General features: G+C 37.5%; 1 protein-coding gene across 1 annotated transcript in view; it reads left to right on the top strand.

The window, feature by feature from the left end:
- The first annotated feature begins 4,892 nt into the window (after positions 1-4,892).
- Positions 4,893-15,225, top strand: part of jcada (junctional cadherin 5 associated a) — a 21,022-nt gene continuing 10,689 nt past the window's right edge. The window contains exon 1 of the mRNA XM_057359138.1: positions 4,893-5,026. The gene's annotated coding sequence lies outside the window, so the exon portion shown is untranslated. The remainder of the gene's footprint in view (positions 5,027-15,225) is intronic.

Raw genomic sequence — 15,225 nt, 5'->3', positions numbered from 1 at the left:
ACAAAAGAAGATATTTTGAAGAATCTCATAATATTGACTTCCATTGTATGGACACAAAACCCCTGAAACCCCCTAAAAATCTTCCTTCGTGTTCCACATGAAAGAATCATATACAGGTTTTGAACATCATAAGTGTGAATAAACAAAATGATGTGGCTAATTTGATCTAATTCGTATGATCTTTTAGTACGATTTGCTTTTGTGCCAGTGATGTTAGGTTTAGGGGCGGGGTTATATGTGGGGTTTCAGTATTGCTTTTTTCTAGTAATCGTATGTTTTTGTACTATTCACAATGTACAAATTCATACGAATAAGCCACCTCGTAAAATAGTTATGAATTCCCGTGTAATCAGGTTGGAACAAGAATGACCGAATTTTGATTTTTGGGTGAACAATCCCTTAATGAGATGATGTTTATTTTCTACACCACCAGTAGCATCAAATGACATTTTAAACTCTTTGTTTAATCTAAGTGACTGAGCTGGACTGAAGGTTTGGGCCGGGACTACCTGTTTGTCCAGTGAATTGTAATCGGGGGAAAATATACCTAGGCCTACTTATTTTGTTGTGTTTTTGTTGTGCTTTTGCCGCAGACGTTACAAACCCAACAAACCCAACAAAAAGAATGTGTCTTGATATGATGCTGAGCTTAAGGTTCTTCTTCTACAGTATATATCTTTTCTCTCTTTATCTTTCGAATTCTGCAAATCTTTTTAAAAAGTTCACAAGTGTATCGGAATGAGAGGCACGAAAGCTCAACTTACTTTGTGAGGGGATCTTAAGTGCATGAGGGAATTTCCCTTTTTTTGGCTTTTACTATAATGTTATTATGAACAACGTGCAGGACATATTAGATGAGCTGTGTTGTCTGGCCAGACTGGAGGTCTGATAACCATCTATGCTTACATCAGGCCAAAAAACTGATGTCAGATGCTCAGCATTACAAAGCCTAAAAAAACAGGAAGTATTTCGTAATCTGCCACTGGCACGTGGCTGTTGGTCCAAATCCAGATTCCTTTCGCCACTGTGATGATTGCTTTTTCTGTCGACTCTAGCATAAGAGAATGGGACTTTTTTAAGTTTTTGGGACATAGATGGAAGTATGTGTGAAAATGTTTGTTCTGACATTCCTGAATACAAAGATGATGTCTAAAATTGGACAGTTTATTGTTTGATTTCCAGAAGTACATCACATTTTTACATTCATGTCCTCAATATTCAGTCAAGGACAGCAGTTGAGAATTTCAGATTGCACGGTAGAATGGCAGTTACGTAATAACGTGTGCTGGCACTGAATTTCACGCTGGCAGATGACGGGTCCCTGAGGACTTCGATCAGTCTCTTAGCTCTCAGTTGAATGTGTCTGAAAACTTAACAAGACATGACAAAGTGTGCTGGGGATCTAGGTCAGCTTTATACTTTTCTCCTATTTGTCACACTAAAACACACATATCACACTAAAACTAAAAATTCAGTCGGTAATAAGACTTTATCTTCATATATTCTTCATATCATGTCAAACTTTAATCCATCTCTGCACCTGATGTGTTTCATTATGGAGTTCTCTTGAACAGAAGTTCTCAGTATGAGGTTGTGGACTTGTCCTACATCAAAGTAGATCAGCAGGAGCCCTAACATCAACAGCTGGCAGCTGCTCGCACAGGCAGTTCAGAGGTGAGTATAGGTCCTACATGGTTCTCGTGTTTAATACAACTCTTCTGCCACACCAGTGGTCTGTCCTACCTCATGATATCCAGATGCCCCAGCTGACGTGGAAATATAAACTAAGCCCCGCCTTTAGTCTCTGATCTGATGCCGACGCCCACCTCCAGCCCCCTTGATAACAAATACACCCACAACTTTGTGGCTGAACCAATACTGCTTTTACTTTTCTACCTATTGCTCTTTGTCAGCACAGGTGGGAGCCAAGGCAGCCTTATTGACTTCATAGATTTGTTCTGTCGAGAGGTATTTTGTGTAAAAGAAGGATTGGTCATGGTGTCAAAATGACATGTTTGGCCAATACTGTGGCTTACATACTGTATACCTTAACGGGATAGTTCACTCAAAAATGAAAATTCTGTCATCATTTGCTCACCCTCAAGTTTTTCCAAACCTGTATTAGTTTCTTTGTTCTCTTGAACACAAAAGAAGATATTTTGAAGAATGTTGGAAACAAGACAGTTCTGTGGCACCATTGACTACCATAGTGGTTTAGTAGTAGTTTTTCTACTATGGTAGTCAATAGTGCCCCAGAACTGTTGGGTTATAAACATATCTTTCTTTGTGTTCAGCAGATTGACTACATTTTCTGTGCCTAATTTATAAATAACACAAGAATTAAGTAAATAGGAATTAGAAAAACTCAAGTATAATATAGCAAAGGATCGCTCAGACACAAAGAATAGATTAGATAGTCTGATGGTTTAAAGTGACAGTTCACACAAAAACGAACATTCTGTCATCACTTAGCCTCAGTTTTGTTTGTGTGGAGAAAAAAAATGAGCACATCAGAGAGAATTGATGAAAATGAGACCAACAAAACAGATGTAGAACAAAATGTCTTTCATAGACAATCCAGCACAAGTTTCACTGTTGCCAAATTTGAAATTTGCTCAATGATCAAAATTCATGTAGCGTTTGTGATAATAACGAGCATTTTCATATGTTCTTTTCTATCAGTTTGATCAACAACATATTATTCTCGGTCATTGCTCAAAATGACACTACACCAAAATATGCCAAAAATGTTCTCTCTGGTTTCTCTATTTCCTATTTAACAGACTTACGTGTCAGCTGCAATCAACGTGGAGACCGTTAAACCGTTTCGGTTAAACAAATCTGAGGAATGGATAACTCCACAACATTTGGCTCAGAGATGGTGCAGATCCAGTGACCACAAGCCCAAAATAGCCACTTTAAATTGTAGGTTCACTTTAGCCCCAAGCCTGATTTTAGTCAATGTTAAGAATACGTCTACGAACACTGGTGGTTATTCCTTCAGCTCCATGTTTGGAAACTTCATTTTATGCAAGCGAAGAACTAGCAAAGCCCTGCAATGTTTCCCAACTCTAATAGTTTTTCCTCTTAAAACCACAAGTCTGTATTTTGGTGTGTTGTTCTGTCTCGCCGAATAATGAGATGTTTATGAAAGAGCCACAATACTGCAAAGTATGTCAACCCACAAACACTCACAGCGCTATGTAGATGCAAGTCTATTTGCTTTTGTCTCGAGTTTAAGGTTAATTGTGCTTTGTACGAAGGAGCCACTTGATCTATTTACAGATTAACTGGAAGCCAATTATAAAATCTAGTTGACAGTTTCTAGTTGACAGGCTGTAAAGCCAAATGAACCAGATCAGAGCTGAGCAGACAGTCCAAGGTGAAGCACATGGCCGAGAGGCATTGAAACCTTGAGTGAGAGACAATCTCTCTGTTTGCCACGCCAAGTTGTGTATGTGTATGATTGAACTAAAGGGGCTGGAGCTATGCTAGCTATCACAGCTGATTGATTGTCCTCCAAAGCCCATTACCTTGTGTTCTGTTTCAGGCTGCCAAGCGTCTTCCTTCTGCTCTCACACGCACACTACGCATATGCCTTTAAAACACTTATCTTAGTCGTTACCCCGTCAACGTCAATTAGTTATCAATTATGTGTCATATATACAGTACATTAATGAAAAACACTGTATCTATCTCATTTATTTATTGCATGATGATGGAATGTCCTTGATATGTCATTGGACGTGATAGCTGATTTCAGGTTTTCATTATATTCAGTGAGCAACCGATTCACGTAAGATGTTAAATATTCATATTATACTGCAAATCTTGAGGTATTGTTTTCGTTGGACGTAATAGTGATATATCTCATTGCCTTATTATAAGTCTCCATGACTATAATGGTTTCCAGGTGCACAAAAATTCATTTTTGTGAGGTCACATGAATTGCAAAGACTATGCACAGCTTGACGTGCCCAATCAGATTAAGGATTTGGGAACTCCCCACACAAACCTAAAGGAAAATATGCTTGCGTGTAGTTTTTACTTTCGTATTGTCAATTTTCTGTTCCGAAATATGGACACCGGTAGACTGGGCGCTACAAGCTTTGCTTTTACTTAATAATGTTTATCTGCTTCAGTGGAAGGGAGACAGACCCAAACAATGGATAGATTTACAGGAAATAGATAAGCAGCAACTAAGCAATTTAAAGTCGGCTGGAATTATCACAAACATTTAAGCGGCTTGAGGTCCGTGACCTTCAGAGTTACTTCAACAGATGTTTATGTGTAGTATTTTCAATGGAAACACAAGTAAACCAAAGCACAGATCGACTCCGGTGATTCCTGTTTGAGAAGTGTAGCGGGTGCGTACCCACTCCCATTCCAAAAACTCTGTGTGGATTCGGTTATATCTAACATCTGTGTCAATATTATGAGATCCTTCAGCCTTTTTGCACTTTTGAATTGCTCAAATGGAACAGCCTTCCATCTGTGAATGGTCAGCCAAGAAAACACGCAGGTACGGGGGAGTGTGTGTGTGTGTAAGTATGCATAAGTGTGTGCTACTGAAGTATGCAAAGCTTCCAAGGAAATATCTGAGCCCAATATTTTTAAAGGAACTTGTCCTGAATCATTCAGTTGTTAAAAAAAACATCATATTAAAAATATACCACGGTTTTCAAGAATGATTAGTAAACAAACCAAATACCATTAGTGCAAAAAAAGGCATTTTAAAAGGGTGTGTAGGAATTAATAAACGATTGCAAATGCAAATTCTATGAGCAGGAATAACACTCAGTATGAGGCGTTTGTGTAATAATGGGATGGGGTGGGGTGTATTTCAGTTTCGTCAGTAAAAGTTTACCCACACGTTGGGAGGAACCATTCCCCTCTTCACCCGACCGACGCAAGACACATCTGAGCTCTCCCTCTCCTCTGCACAGCCCTAGATATGCTCAGCACAGACACCACATCGGGAACTAAACACAGGCTACTCTGGGACCCCAGAAAGAGCACATCTCAGGTACGTGGCAAAAGACGTTACATTTTACCTCAACATATCAAACGGGCTTATTCACGAATCACGAGGCGTTTGAATGTGAACGCGCTTTCATCTGCTGAAGCTGGTGACACTGACCCGTTCAATAATGCTGGGAATGACGCGTCTCGGCATAAACTTGCGAGATAACGGAATCATATCTCTATAACAACATTTCGTCCCGATATGTTTCTGTGTCGGTCACAGGATGCATGGCCACTGCCGTTGATACGATATTTTGGACTGGGATGAATTGCGCTCCACTCTCCGATCATTATTAGTCTATTTCTAGCATTTCCCCCAGAAACAAAAATCTCCTGGAAGGCGGACAGCTCGATGCTTCGCTGTAAATTCTGTTTAGAGGTCGGGCGCAGTGCGCAAGATGTGTGTGTGCTACATTAGCGAGGTAAAGGGTGAACCGAGCGGATTTTATAGTTTAGTGAAGGGGAGGGATGGGCTTTATCCTTCACATAACGTGACATTATAACTTTGATGTCAAGTTTTGTACACGTAGCTATTCCGAATATATTAGTCCAAAAGTAAAAAAAAAAAAAACTATCTACTATCAACAACAGTCCGGTGGAGCTTCGTCGTTAAAATGTTTACAAAATCGCACTGTGTCTCTCGCATTCACGCATGCTCGTGCATATTGTCACCCGCGCAACAATCTAACAATCTTTTTTGTGACATCCTTTACGAATGGTGATAAGACAGCTTTGCCTGGCGTTTCAGCAGTTGTTGTCCGGAAAAACAACCTCCTGTTGTGTTGACACCGACTGGTTAGTAAAAAACTTCAAAGGGCAAGTGTCTCACGTGCAGAGGAAGCGACCTGTGTCAAGCTCGCGGGAGGTGCGAGGTCAACAACTCTGCGCCGGATGGCCGCTTAACTCTATAGCGAAGCTACTGGTTAAAGGCTTTGTTTGTTGTTCCGTTAACAGCTTTTGACAGAGGAGTCTGGTTTATTAGGAGCACTTATCTATGTGAAGTAATGTTTGCTGATGAGAGCGGAATTTTGGGATATCTTTTCTTTAAAACTGCCAAGGTCCAGCTTGGAGGCTGTTGGAAATGATCTTATAAACAATCCCATCTGCATGTCTGTCCTTGTGTGGCTTGCAGATGGAAGATGTTTGGTTTGAATACACGTTTTGTGACCAGAGCAATTGTGTGCAAAGGCCCAAAGCAAGAACTTAAGTGGTTTTATGAAGCTATTAACTTGGGAGCTGTTCTTGAAAGGTGATGAGACAAATGGTCTCAAGAAAGAAAACGTGAATAGGTCAAGTTGAGGTCAAAAAGCAGATCATGACAGAATGCAGTGGTGTGTTGAGAGTGAAAGTTTCTCAAGATTATGATGAAGTGATATATTGTTAAAATTGGATTATATTATAAACCAGCATTGTGATATTATTGGCATAATGTCTGCATATGCCCATTATACATCTTAGTTGTTGTAATTATATGTATATATATATGGGCATTTATCAAAGTAAAAGTAAAACCTTTATACAGTATATAATTAATAGCTTTTTACATTCTTATATCCCAATATATCTTTTAAAGAAAAAGGAACTAGGAACACATACATCCTAATAGTCTACGTACTGTAAGTATTCTTTAAATCTGAAGAAATGGGAGGGCAATGGAAGGACAAAAGTGGTAGAGCTGAATCACACAGCATCACTTATCTAATGATACACGGAGAAAGGGCTGAAGTCTGTTTCCTGGAAATGTGCTGATACCACTGCTATACACATGCAGTTACTCACATAAAGTGTTTTTTTTAGGAATGAAGTGGTGAAGGTTTATTAGCCAAATAGACTGAGGACATGATCAGTTATAATCTAATATTTCCAGATTAAAACTGCTCAGTAACTGATTCAGCTTTATTAGATACAGCCTGTGATTTCATTGGAGTTTTGGGCCCTTTTACAGTATCGTCTTTAAATGTGTTTATAGCATAGTATCAGTTGTAAACATGCACAGGGACCACAAATGCTCCTCCGTAATAGAGATTAATGAAAATCGTTGCCTCCTTCAGACAACATTTTGCTTACAGAATGTTGTCTCAGAATGAATTTTATTTTGCGGGACAAAATCATTAGACGGGTCCCCATGCGAGTCGTACTGAATTCAAAATCTCATTCATTTCAATATTATTCACGGCTAATTCAAATTATGGATAACGTATTATTGAGCATGTAGAGAAATGACCAAATAATCAACACGAAACTGTGAGTTAAAGCAACATTTTGAGGTAAATGTATTCATGATAAAAGTTTGACTTTGTGTGTGTGGATTAATATTGAAGAGCAATATGTGAGACGTGCGTTCCTCCACAAATGCGTTCCCCACTTACACATTGCATAGTAATAAAAGAGTCGGGCCAATCAAATGCTTTAAGATCAGAAGGTTTTTGGTAGTGATAAACATTTAACAAGTAAAGTTCAACCATGTGCAGATGAAAGGGTATAGTGAAATAATGACCTAATAGTAATTAAAAGAGATGCAGTGCAAAGGATTGGTATATAGCCCTTGTGTATGATGAAGTCACATTAAACTCATATGGAGAACAGATGGACCGCTCTTATATGCTCCTGTATGGATTCCTCTATGCAAATGAATTAGCCAAGCGATTAAGCTCAGGGGAGGAATACAAACTGATAAGGATCACTGGTCAGCTTTTTTCCTCTGATGAAAAGAGCAACCTGCTCCAATGTCCTGATGAGGTTTGAAGGTTATAAGATGTTGGTAGTCTATTCAGTTTTAGTTGTTTTTGTGAGAGGTATTGCACGTTTTCAATGATATCGTGAAAGCTCACCAAGTTCTATCTCTGCTCTTTAACACAAAAGTAGTGTTTGTTCAAATGTCTCTAAACTTTTTCCCCTTGGTTTGAGATTATATTGCTTGGCAGGATAGGAGAGTAATTAGCAGAACACTTATGTGTTCCGGTTCCTTTGATCAGGGTGTTTTTAACTGATAAACCTTGTAACTGGGGTCTCTTGGTTAGTCAAGTTTCCTTATGCTGGTTATTCAGAAACACTTTCAAAAAGGAGAGATATTTTAGCTTGTATATTGTAGCCATACAAATAATAGAAATATCAAATAATAATAGAGATAAAAATAATGTTTAAAACGAGTGCAATGTTGTTGTTGATGGGCGGTGATTTGACACAATCTACAGAGCACTGAGCACCTTTACTTCACATTTCACCCAGGATGCACTCTTTACTATTAGACATTACATTAAAAACCCTGTTGAAAAGAAATCATATGCATTGTTGTTAAAGGAACAGTTCGCCCAAAAATGAAAATTCTGTCTTACTTTACTCACTCTCCAGTTGTTTCAAATCTGTATAAATTTCTTTGTTCTGATTAACATAAATCTTTTTATAAATAAATGTCATTACCACAAATATTCAAAATTACACTAATTAACTACTATTTTGCCATTAGTATATCGGCCAAAGACTAAAAAGGGTTTAAACATAAAAACAATAAGTGTACTACTGCTTTAAATTGTTGTTGTTAAACATTTTTAAAGGTTTTCTGATTAATTTAATTTAATTTTTGTTTTTCTGAGCAAAAAATAAATATAAATTTTTCCCTGATTTACAGAAGACGCCCATTAAATGTCATTCCGTGTAACAATCTTGTCCGGCATATTTACAACAAAAATCAATTTATGACATATTAAAATTACTTTAACCCCAAATGCTAATTAGTTGTAATTTTACATTTTTTAAAATTTGCGATAAATTTTCCTATTTTGCCCATTTGTCAATAATAATTTTTTTACTAATTTAAAGCACAATGAAATGTAATATGCTCCCTTATTCTTTTATATATTTTAATATGTACAAGTCAGAATAAGCATGTTGTTTGAATTTGTACATAAATATTGTGTTACACTGAATGACAATGTAACATTATGTCAACCAAATTTTGACATTTTATTCTCCAAAAATTTAGGTGAAACCATAAAGTAGACCTTTTACTTACATTTAATGTGCTTTCTATGGACATAAAATCACTTTTGTACATTTATTTTGATGGGGACATCTTAACGTCTTTGACCCATATACATACAGTATTTCAGCCCTGATTGATCCAGTTTGGTTTACATTTATACCTTTCTAGCAGAAAACCTAGCACAGCAGTTGACCTTAAAAGTATTCATAAACTGATTTTAAAAATCATATTTTTAAGGCAACACATTTCAATTATGAGAGTAAAAATGAGCCATGATGGCTGAATAAGCAGTCCAAGCCATAACTTTACATTTTAAAATCTGATAGAAAAAATGTGACAGATATACTGTAGCATATTTTGATCCTTCCACACAGCACTGAAGCGCATTAATTCAATTCAGGTTGCACTTTTTTACAATGTTGCATTGCTTTAAAGCAGCTTTGACTAAAATAAATAAGATCAGTAGTCGTTATAAGGATCATATATGATATCAATGAGAAATGTGTTCTGTGAATGAAAACTAACTTATATTAAGATTGTAGTAGAACACATAAAGAACAGTGGATTATTGGTTTGGCACTGTGGTTATAGTTCCAGTCTGGTAAAGCATTGCTTTCTGCTTTGATGACTCTTTGGTTCTCCTGCCAATTGAATTACCAGACCTTGAAAACATTTCTCTAGTGCAATCAGTGACACCATTCTTATAGTCTTTTCTTAAAAAAAGAAGGCATATTGGTCATTTTCATGGCCACAGCTCAAACAAAACAAGGGTGTACACAACAGGGATAGGGAAAATTGTGTTGCCAGTTCATTATACTTGTTTAGAACCAAACTGGAGTAAAAATCTGTTGAAGGTCTGTGATGCTGCCAAGATTTAGAGTTATGAGTGATATAATGGAGATCCTCAAGTCAGCCCGAAATACAGCTTGGTTAAGCATTTTCCTTCTGTTTTTGGCTCCATCTTTTTCCTCGCAGTATCAGTGTTTAGCTGTCAAGTTTATTCAGCCGCTCCGCTGCATAGACACTAGCTTTTCCTCGAAACATGCGTGCACATCCTCAGGAAGCAAAGGGTCAACTGAGATGATGTCAAAGTGTTTACGATGAAGAGAAGTGTGAACACGTGGCTCTTAAGGGACAGCGTAGGGGTTGTGTGTGGGTGGATGGAACAATGACTGGGTGTGGATTAGGAAAACTTTTTATAGAACAGGGCGGACATTGTATTGTTTGTTATCAAACTTGTTGTTTTTGTGTTACCCATAAATGCTCAATTTTCAGTCTTGCATTGAACTAGAAATGAACAAGACGGCTTGTCAGCGCAGTGGCTGTTGTTTCAGGCTTTTTCTGTGCAGGTTGTTGCTTGCATATTTATGTCAGGGTTATTAGGCAATTTGTGAGGAGACATTAGTCTGATGAGGTAATTTATCATGAGTCAACGCAGTTGTTCTGTCACTCCAGAGATTGAGAGAAGTTAAAAACGACATAAAATCAAAAATTGACCCTATGCAAGCTCCTCCTCTTATTGTGCAGAATATTCTAAATAAACATAATGTTTGTCATAAACATGCTTTTGCTGGGATACGAGTGAATCTGCAATCAATTCTACGGTTTTTATAGCAATTTTTGACATTTCAACAAATTCCCCTATTAGTTAAACAGCTAGATAACATGAACCATAGTTAAACAGATTAAATGTCACAAATACTCTACGTTTTCCACCCCTCCTCGCAAGCCATCGCCCTCCATTCTGGTTAAAAACACTCACTTTTCACAAACCAATACATTCCTGATGGGTGAAATCATGTCTCGGCCTACATTTTGTCTCATCGAGTATCATGTCTTATTTGGAAATGTGTCAAATTATATCAAATTGGTTGCAGAATGATTGTGTCTTGGTGTAATCCTAACATTTGCTTGAAAACATTAAAACAATTGTTTACATTGAGAGAAAATGTGCTTTGTCTCTTGATTAGATCTTTCTTTTAAAGTTTTTCTCAAACACACACCAAAAATCTCACTAAGTCTTAGAATAAAGAGTTGACACCAAACTGTCATGGGGGAAGGCTCTGGGCTCCACGGGTGTGTTGGTGAGGCGGGCCAGATCTAAAAATGTGTGATCGGTTATGAGGAATGCATTTCTGGCTCCACAGGAACACCTTAAAGTCTGAAGAGATAAAGTCTGGCTTCTCATCTGAGGAATGAGGACTTTATGGGTTTTATATCTTAAAGGGGACATTTCACGAAAATACGTTTTTTTCTGTGTTTGAGTGCTATAATCAGTTCCCCGGTGCATCTACCAACCCAGAAAACGTGAAAAAGTACAATCCAGTCATTTTGCTTTGTTACGCCTTTCTCTGAAAGCATGAGAAAAAATCAGCGCTTCAGATAACGCACTTCTTCTGACGTAGGAGAATGATCTTATTGTAATATCACCGCCCCTTAGTCTGCTCGGTTCCACCCATGGCGCGCCATTGTGGTTTTGCAAGCGACACGAGTGTATCTGTAATAAAGTAATGGCAAAAGTTTGTGCTAAGTGTTCTGTTGTTGGGTGCACAGACCAGCACAGATCATTATTTAGAGTCACAGCCTCCGAGAAGACGCGAGAGCAGTGGATTCTTTTTATTTTTAATGGGAATCCTCTGGAAAGAGTTAGAGTTAACTGGTACTAGGTCACCAACAACATTAGCGCAATTAACTTGTGTAACATGACGGTAACAGCGTCATTGTGTTTACATATCTTGCAATAAAGCAAAAACAACAAGCCTAGCATATGATCATCATTACATAGACAAACTAATATGCGTGCACTTGTTTTAGCGAAACACATAACGTTAGTATGATGTAATCATAGCAGTACAGCATGGTTTGTTACAAGCTGAACCGTTTTGACTACGTGACTGTTGAAAACAGTTTTGAAGATTTAAGTTTGTTAAAAAACTTGCCATGTAGACACATCTTGTCCAATCCGAACTTGTACAGCTTGTGTCCGACTCTGGCTCAAACATATAAGGTTGAACCGCTTCGTCTCCTCCAGCAGCCATCTCTCGCTTAGGGTTTACGCTTACGCTCAACGGTTTCTATGGTAGCTTGAGAATGTACGGGCGTGGACACACCTCCGTGAAGTTGGGGGTGTGGTTATCAAGTGCCCATCATCATCATACGGAAGAAGCGCTCAGAAGCGGCCATTCTTGAGAATGCGTTTTTTGCAAGGTAAAGATAGTGGCGTTGTGCTTCATCCTTGAAGTATTTTGACCGAAAAATGTCACATCTCTTTTATAAAGGCCTCAGAGAACTGTATCAACTTGGATAAAGTAGGCAAAAAACCTCCCCTTTAAGATTTAGCTGCAAATCAAACAACTAGGTGATCCTGAATGTTTACTGTTGGAAAAAATAAATCCAAACATGCCAAAGTTCTCCATATCTGAGCGGAATCAAATGATTCACTGTTATTGTGGTCTTTTGGCTCAAAGCATCCCGATGACATCACTGGTCTGCTCGTGCTTTTGTTCATTTTTAGCTGGTGACATGTGTTTGCCATAATGGCAGGCCATTAATAAGAAAAGTTTGCAATGTCACAGATCTGCAATTTTATGAACTTACTCAAGGCTCCGAGCAGCAGTTTGTCATTGCTGAAACTTCAGCTGTGTTCTAACCCAGGCAGGCAAACATTTCTTTGCTATTAAACGTCTCCATGGACCTTTCCTATAATTGTCTTTTTGCCAGCGTCTGGCTTTTGGATGTTGTTGTGTTTTTCTGTCGGATTAAGATGTAGATATACTGTACGTCTACGAGCATGTGAGGTCTGTTTTGCCTACATTGTGGATTTCCAACATTGTAAAATGGCTTGAAAACATTCTAAATATTTATGGAAATAATAAATCGTAAAAATATATAATAAGGTTTGTGTGAGGGTCAGGTGTAGCAAATCATAGGAAAGTTCTTCCACCATGGCAGAAAGACAAATGTTTCTGAAAGATATGGCCGGTGGTACTGGTAAGTGATGACTTTGATAAAACTCATATGTAGAGTTTTTCCCCCTTGGCTAAAGAAAAGAGCAGTATAACTCTCCTATTTTGGGCTAAGTGAATTACTCTGTGTCTGCATGAAGAGACAGAAAGAGGTAGAAAACAAAAAAGGTTATATTGTTTTGAGAGCCTCTTTTGAGGCAGAGCTACGGCCCTTTAATGGTGAATGTAAATCAGTCTGCTGTGAAAGCCATGCATCTACAAACCGCACCTCTTCTTTAGACATCATTAAGATAAAAATATGATTCTTTTGATGGTAAAATGTTTATTTTAATTTTCTGAATGTTTAGTGTCTTTAGGAAGAAAAATAAATTGGTACCTGTTTTACTGTCATCATCTATACTGTAAAAAATGACACAGATATTTACTTTTAATAATTATTTTTATTATTTTTTTAATTTTTTTAATTTTTTTTTTTTATGCAACATTCCACGAATAAATCAATTAAAATTACCTAAATTATTTAAGCACTTTTAATAAAATCAAGAAGAAATACTAATTTTGCATTGGAGTTAACTTCTTGATCTTTTTTAACTTTAGTTTAACATTCATTATTGTTTGTTTACAACATATATGATGTACAAGTAAGCTGAGCGTTGTCTCAGTAATGGCATAAGCACCATTACTGTTCACTGAGTGAAAAACCACAAATCATGAGCTCTCCCATGATCTAAAAACAAGCACCACTCTTCTGAACGATGGTAACCACGAAACTCAAACATACAAACAAAATCTCTTCTAAATCTTAAAGACAACGGAACAATAAACACTATCAAGTCTTTCATTTTATTGTAAAGCACATAAAATATCACTTTTCCATTAAAATGACTCTCCTAATGCTGTCGCTTGCAAAGCATGCTGGGAACTTTTAATTCATTGCTCAGTTAGTGAAATGAACTAAAAGAATTCATGTAATCCCACAAAATAATTAAGTAAAGATCCTTTATACAAATTTAAGTTGGTTGAACATGATAAAATTAAGTTGAATTCCCTCAATAATTTGTGCATTTAGAATTCCGAGATTTTTTCTATAATTTTAACTTAAATTTTGTTTAAAAAAACAAGAACACAATTGTATTAAGAAAGTTTGCTCAATTAATTTCATGAAATCTACTACGACACAGAATCATTTTTGTTGGGTTTAAAGTGATACTCCACACAAAAATGAAAATTCTGACATGCATTACTCCCCCCATCCCCAAGTTGTTCTAAACCTGCGTAAATTTCTTTGTTTGGTTGAACACAAAGAAAGATATTTGGAAAAATGTTAGCAACTGAGATTTCTGGGACATCATTGACTACCTAAGTAGGAAAATTTTAAATGTTAGTCAATGGTGCCCCAGAACTGTTTGCTTTCATAAATTCTTCAAAATTTCTCATTTTGAGTTTAACAGAACAAAAAAAAAATGATACAATATTTTTTCCTACTATGGTAGTCAATGGTGTCCCAGATGGTGTCCTGATTCAACTCATCAATCAGGTGTTTCATATAGGGAGAGAACTAAAACATTCTGGAAGGTGTGCCCCGAGGACCAGGGTTGGGAAGCACTGCTTTAAGGTGGGGAGAAATCATATTTCGGTGATGTATTCACAAAGAGAGCTTCCCATTCTGCATTGATGGTGTTTCACAATTAAAGGGGTCATATGGCGCGAATACGTGTTTTTCTGTGTCTTTGGTGTGTTATAAGTTGCCCATGCATGTATTACACGCATAAAATTTCAAAAATTAAAGTGTCAGAACAAAAGATGCATTCTATCTAAAAGCGAATGCTCACCCAGACCTGCCTGAAACGCCTCGTGTAACCACACCCCCACAAACCCACGTCAGTTCGTGGTATGATTTGACTAAGACCGCCCAAATGTATACACAGGTAAGGTGGGCGTACCTGTCAACAATTGCTTTGGAACCTGATGAGCCGTGTCATATGACCCCTTTAAACAATTGTTTAATACGATTTTGCTTGGGCTTGTTTTAGAAAGATTATAGAACAAGCAGCATGCTGAACTGAGAACATTCAGATATCGCTGAAATCTAAGCTTCAGTATGGACTTCACCCTCTGCAGATCAAGAAACCAACAATCATTTTTGTAATGAGGGAGATTGTAGGCAATGTTATAGGCATCTCTCTCTCTCTTTCTCTCTCTCTCTCTCTCTCTCTCTCTCTCTCTCTCTCTCTCTCTCTCTCTCTCTCTCTC

This window comes from Triplophysa rosa, linkage group LG18 (genome assembly GCF_024868665.1).
Source record: "Triplophysa rosa linkage group LG18, Trosa_1v2, whole genome shotgun sequence".
NCBI lineage: Eukaryota > Metazoa > Chordata > Actinopteri > Cypriniformes > Nemacheilidae > Triplophysa > Triplophysa rosa.
This window is presented reverse-complemented; position numbering and strand designations above follow the sequence as displayed.